This window comes from Ixodes scapularis, unplaced genomic scaffold (genome assembly GCF_016920785.2).
Source record: "Ixodes scapularis isolate PalLabHiFi unplaced genomic scaffold, ASM1692078v2 PGA_scaffold8__174_contigs__length_109621045, whole genome shotgun sequence".
Classification (NCBI taxonomy): domain Eukaryota; kingdom Metazoa; phylum Arthropoda; class Arachnida; order Ixodida; family Ixodidae; genus Ixodes; species Ixodes scapularis.
Genome location: NW_024609883.1, coordinates 80311032 through 80321446, shown reverse-complemented (window position 1 = coordinate 80321446; position 10415 = coordinate 80311032). Strand labels below are relative to the sequence as shown.

The 10415-nt window shown below is 43.5% G+C and overlaps 1 long non-coding RNA gene across 1 annotated transcript; it reads left to right on the top strand.

Moving 5' to 3' along the window:
• The first annotated feature begins 559 nt into the window (after positions 1-559).
• Positions 560-3346, top strand: LOC8051463. The gene is made up of 3 exons (XR_003920331.3): positions 560-661; positions 1500-1684; positions 3141-3346. It is a non-coding gene; the product is annotated as an uncharacterized LOC8051463 (long non-coding RNA).
• Positions 3347-10415: the final 7069 nt, after the last annotated feature.

Genomic DNA, 10415 nt, shown 5'->3' with positions numbered 1-10415 from the left:
TCTATTCCATTATCTTCTAGTCGCCATGCCCGCGACCACACGTTATGCGCCCTTGTACCCATTTTAACGCGGGTACCTTAGATGAACAACCACATTAGCCTTGTTAAACCGCACTTTCCTAAACCAAGGAAAGCCGTTTTGCCTTTCTAACCATTCGACCCGCTTTGAAAGAGTAAAGGGCAGGAAAGCCCTTGACAGAGTTGGTAACGGGGGCTGCGCGATGCATGCATACACGATTTTTTTCGGGGGAATCCTCCGCATGAGACATGCAAATTAATCTCGCGACACCTTCGTCGCCATGTGTACTTTCTTCATCTCGAATTAGCCTTTTCCGGGTTCTTAAGTATTTTTGTCAGTGGCGCCACGTACCGCGAAGCATGTGTCTCACATGGTTGAACATGCTAACCTCGACCTCTATGCACGCTCCTCGCTTGTATCGATGTTTTTATTTTACTTCCTTCGATCGAAGGCAACCCTGGAACTTGTGAATCGGTTGCACGTACGCTCTTGTTACGCAACATTCCAAGTTTCCATCAAGCTGCTCGCTGCCTTGACGGATTCCTATAAAAGGCGCGTAGCGGAGAACGGAAGACACATTCCCTTCCAACACTAGTCAAGGTTTGAGAACCGTGTGCTCCGCAGAAGCAACATGAAGGTCCTGGTAAGTTTACTTTGATCTCACAATACGCTTTCGCATTTTTTTCTTCAAATGTATAATGCCTATTATTTGCCTTCTGCTATCTCGGAAATATTATATTTGTAGTTGAGCACCTATACGCAGAGTTATTACTGTACAATAACCTTAATGTTCTTGGCGCCAAAATCAACGATATATCTTCTAAAGCGGGCGTTGCAAAACATGCTTTAAGTTTATTACAAAAACTGCATTCGTTGCATATTAGATTAAACGCAAAATTAAACTTAGCCAGAACAGTCACTTGGTAGAATATTCTCTAAGCCTATCATCTCATTTTAGGCAACAATTATATTTTAAAAGCAAAAACAAAACGTCACTAGAGTATACCATATATTTCGCCTTGAGCAGGCAGAATATGTACGCTACATTAAACTTATGCAACCTAATGAAGTAAAGAATGCCTGCAACTGATTTCAGAAATCGCTTTCAAAAGCTTATGGTCAAATTCAAATTGAGTGGGGGGATGGATTTTTAGGTGCAAAACCAACAAAGGGCAATCTGGCAAGCAGACACCAGCGAACGACCGAGGATTACTTTCGACCACCTTGGAAAATGACTGTGTGGAATATTTTGACACGCAACCAAAATCTCGTTCACAATAGGCCTCGGTCAGAATGCGAATACCTCCGTTAGGATTCGAACCCACCACCTGAGGATTCGTGGGCTGGCGCTTTTCCTCGGAGCCACTGAGGCGGCCTGGAGCTTGTGGCGTAGTATATTTGAAGTAATAACTCGTTACGGCCTGCGGTAAAGCTGTCTTGGTGCGTTCAGCATTGAAGAGACCTATTGGCCCAATGTCCAGGTACTTCTGGCCGTTCTCGCCATGTTCGCCGTGGCTTACACTGTGGCGGCGCCGCAGTACTACGTCGGCGACGCCCTGCATTACTACGGCCACTACGCGTCGCCGTTGGGATACTACCACTCCTATTACCCGTACTACTACTACGGGCGCTAGAGGGCGTGGAACTCCCGCTGCCCTTGGGATGGGTAAGTGTCCTCAGACGTCAAACGTGGAAACGAGATATTTATCCTAGGAAAAAACATTTAGTAATCCTTTTGGCTTTATAAGATTTCAATTAGATATAAATTAAAAAAAGAAACACATATGCAACCCGAGGTATTTGATACAAAGCGGCTGTCTTGGATTGAGTGGCATCTAGTAAAGGAGAATCTCGATTGCTAATAACTCGTTTGGATCTCTAATGGTTAGCAGCATAGACATTGACAATTTAAGATACTCAGACCGTGGTATGTCTCGAATATCTTATCATTGGTTCACAGTCAATGAAATCGCGGAATTAGCCGATACATATACGGAGGAAGAAATCATGAAGCTAGGAGCGCGTGGAAGAAAGCTACGCCCGGTTTCTTAAGCTGTCAGTGAGAGTAATAACCTTCATTTTCTAACTGGAAGATTAAAGGATAATTTTTTTAACCTTTCAAAATTAAAAAAAAAAATCCAATACAAAAAAAAAAAGGTCATGGACATAGTAAAGCAATGCACATAAGCAGGTGTTAAGTGCTAAAATACTGTTTTTCACTATACCTCGGCTCGATCGACCAGGGCTTATTTATTCATTTGTTTACGATACTACTAAGCCCCATTCGAGATTTTTGTAGAGTTATATAAAATAAGCAATATACAAAATCATGAAGGATTTTATGCACGCACCCCATGAAAGTAACATGTTGTTCGATGTCGCAGGTACGCTCCTGAGTCGACCCAAAATGATTGTGGGGTAGTTGAACGTACGATGTTTTGCGGCAAATGATTTCTTTCATTCATTACTGAATCGGAGGAAGAAAGAAAATACTGAGGGGGTGTGAACTCTTCAAGAAGTTTACAGCGATTATGTCTTGTTACTCATTTGCTAGTAGGGATTAAGCGATTTTGGGGAATATATCCTGTTGCACTGTTGAGTTTCGTATTTTAGATATGAAGTACGTTGCAATGACACCGAATTAAATATACAAACTTTCGTCTGACCTTCAAGTAAATTGCTTTTGTGAACGACGGGAACGACTTAAACTATAAGAATGTGATCAGGAAGTTAACATGATAGACTAAAACTCCGAGACTCAAGAGAACGAGGAACGGAACGACACAGAATTATTATTATTATTATTATTATTATTATTATTATTATTATTATTATTATTATTATTATAACAACCAGAAATAATAATATTATTATTATTATAACAACCACCAATAATAATAATAATAGTATTATTATTATTATAACAACCAGCACCAGCTCGTTTGCGTCCCAACTTTCTGGTAATAAGAAAATCTAATTTCCTGGATTCTGGATGTACCAGAGTAGTAGTAATAATCTTTTTTTAAAGTGGTTCGTGCAGCAGATGTTTACATAGAAATATAAATAAATGAAGGTTATGAGTTTGGCACGCATACTAACATTCCTTATTCTTCTTTCAACAGCGTTCTGAATTATCACCCCGTCCCGAGAGCACAGCACTGCGGGAGCCACACCACAACCATCTGTACTCTGATTCTTTCCGTCCTTCACCTCCAAAGCTACAAGAACCCCAGCTCTGATCACCCTGACTACAGCTCCCTCGATTACCACAAACTATTGCTCACTGCTCGACTATTGGCTTCTGAAATAAAATGTTTCCTAAACACTATCATTGGGGATGTTTTGAGCGTATTGTTTTCAGCATCGCGAATGAAGAATTTTACGGCAGCGTATACACGTTTGCAAGTAGCCACGCTTCTTCAAAAGCTAGTCTAGCCACCACCGAAAAAACCTCTTTGGTGGGTCAACATTTTGGCAGCCATGGGCACGCCCTAGGAAGGCGTTTTGACGCCTTAGCAATCACAAAAAATAAGGTTAGAAAATCGGTGAAAAAGTTCTGGAGAAGTGTATTAACACCAAAGATTCGTTGGGTAGACGATTCAACTAGAAATTCAATTTAGAACAAAATTTGAAGGAGTGGGATGCATTTTTTTAGGCTATAGGTGGCGCAAGCTACCTCCGGATACAAGGGGTATACAACCAATACCACGTAACAGCCGTACCATCTAACCATCTATCCAGACTCGACAAGTAGAGGATCTACACACACCAGTAGCAGGACTGCGCTCAGAGGCCAAACTTGCAAACGCGTGTTCACTATTGTTGCGTTCTATTTGCCTCTACCTCCTGCACCAGCTGCACTCGGTGCACACCTCCGTATTCGATTTACGAGTGGAGCCTATCTTAAAATGCAACCGGGAGCACATTGCCCTGCACCTTTCTGCGCCGGTGCAGGCTGGTGCAGGGAAATCGAATGGGCCTTGTGTGGGAATTAAACAGAGGACGCTATACTTTGTCTCAGGTTGAATCCAGACGCAGCCCACGTTACAAGGTAATGGGACCAATCAAGCTGTGTCAAAAGCACAAGTCACTGGGCCTTTTTGTTTGTTTATGATTGGTTAAGTGATGTTAGAGCACGTACAGAAACACGACGAACACCATGATGGATTGCTTTTGACGCTGTCGGATTGGCAACATCAGCTCGTAGCGTCGGCTGCGTCTTGACTTGGGGTGAAACCAAGTATGGAGCCCCATATCATGACTCCGTGTTTGTTTTCGGTTGATCTGTCGCACACACTGAAAAGTTCAGGGTTGCACCTTTTGCCTAGATATTCTCGGCTGTTGATTGGCCCATGGTAATTCATCTAGAGTGCTACTTACATAGTTAGCTGATTTATATTAACCCGTTCCCAGTGCATTTAGGGTAGTTCATTTGTTATCGAAACGTATCTACAATGTACCATCCAGAGGTTATTGGTCCGTCCAGGTGTCGCATTGAAGCTTCGGTACAGCATTATATTTCATCCTACTACCGTATTAATGGAAGAACCTCCCGCTGTCACGGTTGATTGTGTCCTATATCATTCATATCATTCATGTGTCCTATATCACGTGACTTCTATCCCGGCCATTTAGGCCATTACCTGGCGTTGAAGTTTACCTTTTTTTTAACTTATTTACTTGAGTTTTAGGTAATCTGGTACTGTAAGAGTTTTGTTTCTTTAGCTCCATAAAGCCAACCAACATTATTTGAATGCCAATTTTCCACGTAAAGGTGTTGCAAAAAACGTTATTTTTATTCAGAAGGGGTTTAACTTTTGTTTATCCGTGTCACAACGCACAAGCACAAGTTACTATAAAAAAACACAACACAAATTAGCGCGATTTTGCAAACACGTATTATTATTAAATTTTATTTATAAGACAAACGAAAAAAGTTAACGTAATTTTGTTTGTTTATGCTGTTTTTACGTTTTTTAAGGAAATAAATTTATTTGAAAGGCAGCGCTGCGTGTGTAATCTTGGCTTGTCCGTCAGGGCTTCGCTCAGTTTTGCTTGCTTTGAATGACATGCAACAAACTAGATGACAAGTATCGAATGACATTTTCCGCAGAAATGTGTGTTTTCTGAAGTAGACATCGTCTCCAGTATGGTCTGAATGACTCCAGACGTCTCCACTAGGGTCTGAATGACTCTCCCTCCAGAGTCGTCGGACCCAAAACAAACTTTTATTCGCGTCGAAAGTTTCCACCAGGAATTTCCCAAACGGCAGTATTATTTTGTTTCCTTGGAGGTAAAAACCAACCATCTAGAACGTCCGTTCTGCTACTCGCAAAAAAAAGAAAGAAAGAAAGAAAACAAAAAAAGAAAGAAAACGTACAGCCACGATTGCGGTAAATTTACGGTGGACAAGGAATACGGCAGGCGTAATGTATGATAGCTGGCCACGACATATATCACATAGGAGCTAATGATGATTGATGTGATCGCGAGGCAACCCACCGGCCTTTAACCGCATGCAGGTTTTATAGCAGGAGGCGAAACATTTAAATTCTCTTCTTCTTCCCTTCTTCTTCTTCTTCGTCTTGTAATTATTATCACAATGGTCCATAGTTCTACTTTGAATTAGAATACTTCTAATTCTTGTTATTCGCATGTAGGTTGACGGTTTTTCTTGATGACTGTCGTGGCGTCACGCCACACTTCCCGCGGAAATCCTTACACATAATTGGTGATCATTAGAAGAAAGTCAGTTATTTTATAGCTTTGTCCCCGATGCTGTTCGAAATGAGCAAGCTATAGTTTGAATTGTCGTATGCATGGACAAGCGCGTAAACCTACGATGATAATTTACAGCCTTATAGGAGCGCAATGCAAGCCGAAACACGCTTCGAACACTCTTATCTTGAGCAAACCGGGCGTTTTCAGGATCGAAATTCCCTATTCTGGATCTGTGAAATAGTTGAGGCTTTATCAGGCCCGTACGTGATAAGGGAGTTCCTTATGATTCTGCCAAGGGGCAAGCGTGCTTGAATACCCGAGCCGCTATCGCGGTGGGTTTAGTTACTACGTCTAATGATTGCCACTTGTAGGGATCTATTTTACTTGCAAACACCCGAGAGATCAAGTTTCGTGTCGTATGCCCTCTAGAAAAAACGGAACATACTTGAGGCCTTAATCATTTCGGAAATTGTTCTCAAAATCACGATTACCTTTAAAGCGGAGCATAAAGACGATCTGGAAGTTCAGTTCAACGAATGCAATAGATGTCAGGTGTCTTTCTCAGGTAATGTTGACAAAGTTTTAGCGCAAAGTCATGCTTGCTCACCGCAAAAATTAATTTAACAGATCCAGCAATAAACACTCCGAAACAAAAAACTGAAAGAAAAAAAAAACACAAAAAACTAGCAGTTTTTGAATTTATGTGGTTTGTGACATCAGTTGAGGCTCGTCAGACCATTGGTCGAAGTGAACGGAGTCAGCTCGTCTTCGTTTTCGATCGTGAGTTGCAAACACATTGCGTTTTATTTAATTCAACAACAACAAAAACCTTTCAGTCCGCAGATGCGCATATACTGAAATACTCGAGCGCTTCTCTCGCGAAAATGGGGCAAATCGTTTGGTTTGGCAACAGCATAAAATTTTCTTTTTTTTTTCTAGTCAAGAAATACAAAAAATGGCGCACCATTGTGTTTCGTTCCGTTCTGTCGCGCGATTCTTGATTCCACGCGTGAAGGGAGTCACAGGGACCACTCCAGGCTGACGCGCTGTAGTTTGCGGTATACTCCTCCGGGTCCATGCCAAAAAAACTTCTGTCAGACCGTCGTCTAGCACACCGCAATCTTTCTTGCACATGCACCTAACGTTTCATCCAGCGCTGAGACTTCTCTGCGCCTGTGGTTTACTGGAGTGTTGCGCGCGAATATGCGGGGAACGAGGGCATCGGTAAACACCACTCCGCGAGCCCAAGACAACGTCGCTTTTACGCTGAGCCTCCTCCAGGAGGACCGTCATATGTCTTACAGTTAGCAAAATGCATTCGGTACGTAACAGAAACACGCAATTCGTATTGTTCTTCGTAATGCGATAACGCCGCCCGGAAAGCAATTGGCAAACAACGATATCGACAAAAAGATAGGTACATGTTGCGTTTGAATGCGTTTGACTGCGTTGTGTCGAAAAACGGCCGCGGGTCACGGGGTCATCCGTATTTCGTGTGAATTCTGGCAACCAGTCCAAAAGGAGTACAGCTTGGCAAGCGCCTTGTCCGTGTTACTCACCATGGTAACGCAGCGCAACGCTCCCAAGCCACACTAAGCGCCGCTACAACTCATCAGGCATGCTGCGGTAATGACTACTAAATTCTACCGAAACGAACGGTTCATTGTTGACGTCACCTGCGCTTTAGGAGAAGTTGTATGGCGGGAAAGCCGAATGTCAATTTTGGTTTGGTTAGTTTATTTTACTCGAAATATTAAGCTTCAGAGTTTTGTATTAAAGGATTGCTCACACTGCCAAGTCCCTGCAAAGTCAGAAAACACCCTTTCCTAAGAAAAGATTGAAACTCGTCTTCGAGGATATAACGTGGAAGAGCTGCTAACACGAGAGCGTGATTTCGTAGTCGCACGGGTGCTTCGTGCCGTTTGTATGTGTTGTTATTTTTTAAAAACTATATGTGGTGCTGGGTGCATATGAAATTGATGTTTATAGAGCGCAGCCCGATGACGTGACAAAATATCTCTGAATTTGATCGGCAAAGGTGTTCAGCTGGTTAATTTCCCTTTAAAATTGAACAATACAAATATGTGAACACCGTAGAAACATCTAGGACAAGGGTGTTTTTGGGTGCAAAACATCTTCAATGTCATATTGGTGAGCTGTGCCGCGTATTTTACAAACTATTTATGATGTTAGGTAATTCTCAGCATCACAATTTTTTTTTGTATATAATTTTCCACGTCAAACCAAGGTGAAATATTTGTGCTCATTGTACCTGATCAGTACACAATGAAGTGCTCGCTTATTAATAAAAACTGAAACACGTATGCCCCCTTCAACGTATACTACATTGCCAATTACCTATAGTTAATTCCGCAGCTCGTGATTTTTAACACCAGTGAGACAAGTACCTCCGCTCCTCGTTTCTAGGAAGATGTACAAATTTGTACTGACGGTTCGAGAAGCTTCATTAGATTTATCCTAAAAGGTACACTCCGCCAGGAGTTATAGATAGGTGACGCCAGCTGTCGCCCAATACAAAAAGGTATAGTGACTACTCCCTTCATCCTTGCACCCATGCATCCTGTCCTTGGTCCATCTACAAACATGAAAATAAAACATATATGCCAAAAGTCTTTCCTGTCCTTGCTTAATAGCGCTTGGCGTATTTGCTCATTAAAAACATGACTTTTTTGGCAGTTTGTGATATTCAAGCGTAATAAATATTGATATTAATGTGTACATTGGCCCTCCTATGTGCTGCGTTCTTTCTGCCTACCGGGAGTCTGCTGCCATTTTGAGATTTCCAATTGAGTTATCTGTACAATTGAGTTAAGAATATCTGTACATGCAGCTCTTCAAAGCTCTCCGCTCTTTCCACTTTAGCAGAGCGAACGCCGGAGAGTGGGTGAGTTGAGAGCAGGAAGAACACAAACCCCGGCGAGCAGACAGCTCTGTAGGAAGGGCTTTTCCCGATATTCTAATCCTGCGAGACGAGTTGGGGAATTTGTTTTGCTTCGCACTTTTCTTTTAAACTTTTGCGACGCCACACTCGGGCACGCGTGTGCGTAAACCTCGCACGAAGATGTCGGAAATCGATTGTGGCGCCATGCTGGGTCGGAGGTGGTGCAAAAAGGAAGTGCCAAAATTAGCTCACTGGAAGGAGAACTTTTGGACACGGTCAATGAGTACCTTTCTCGCTCCGCTGGCGTTTGTCTGTTTTGCCCGCCCACACGTCACCGGCGAAGCGTAAAATATAAATAAAAGTTAAATATGTTGTTTCTTTCGTAGATTTTCAAGCTGGTTGTTGTATCTTCGTCTCTTCGAAGGAACTTAATGTAGTCTTACTTTAAAAAAAAAAAAATTATGTGTGGGTTTAATGCATGTACTAATGATTCTGGTATGACACCCTACGTCACTATTATCACTACAGTGATAACAGGTTTAGAAACGCAGGTCTTGTCAGGTGCCGAGCATTTCACTATGCGGATCGCAAGTTCGTCTGATAACTGGGGTTGTGTAGATATTCATACAGCGTGCAGTTGGTCAGCCGTTTCAAAGTTGCGTCGAGTCACTCGCTGCAGACGAGCAATTTAGCTAGTGCAGTGCAACCGCTAGCCTGGGGTCTTTAACGTGCACCACGCAGTAGTGATACACGACCGCGCACGCCGGTACGATGCTCATCCAGATCGAAACGAGCAAGGGTGGGGATGGATCCCAGGATCCGGGGACTGGTGGCTGAGTGGGCTAGCGCACACCAGCTCAGAGCACGTGGAGCGAAAGCTCGCCCTCCAGAGCCCAGGGATCCTGGGTTCAATCCCCACCCCCGCCCGTTTCGATCTGGATGAGCATCGTACCACACTACTGCGTGGTGCACGTTAAAGGCCTCAAGCTGACGCTTGCACTGCACTGGCTAAATTGCTCATCTACAGTGAGTGACTCGTCGCAACTTTGAAATGGCTAACCAACTACATGCTGTATAAATATCCGCACAACTCCAATTATTAACCCAGGATCCCTGGGTTCTGCAGCGCGAGCTTTCGCTCCACGTGCTCTGAGCTGGTGTGCGCTAGCCCACTCAGCCACCGATCCCCCGGAAGTTCGTCTCCTTCTTGTGCGGCTCTCTTTGAGGTCTACCCTCGTTATTGCGTTACTGCGTTTCTTGAGCCATCAGAGACTAGAACGGCTCTAAAACGACACGTAGGTATTTCCTTTGTCCTAATTGCCCGCAGCACGGAATCCCCCTTTTAAATTTGTAGCGCCTTGGCTGAGAGTCCACGCTTAAAGCCCCTTTCATGCCCTAAACCATGATGTATGCTGAGAGAAACCTCACACTGGGGGCACTAGCTGCCTTTGACTCTACTCAGGGTTCAAACGCGTTCGAACGTGGAACACTGGACGCCGGCGTTCGGCGGTCCAAAGCGTTCAAGCAGAGAGTAGAGGTAAAGACAGCTAGCTTTACGTCTACGCACTAATCCTTCGAGTCAGAGCTCGGCGCGCTGACGTCCCCGTGCACTCTCATCTCCCCCTTTCCCTGAGCTTCTACCCGCATAGCCAAATAACTGGAAAGAGAAGATATTCATGTGTTGTTATCAGAATGACGTCTTGCTAAAGTGATTCCGTGCGGTGAAAGCTCGCTGTCAGCATGCGTTTAAGCCCGATCTACCATCCACGATAGC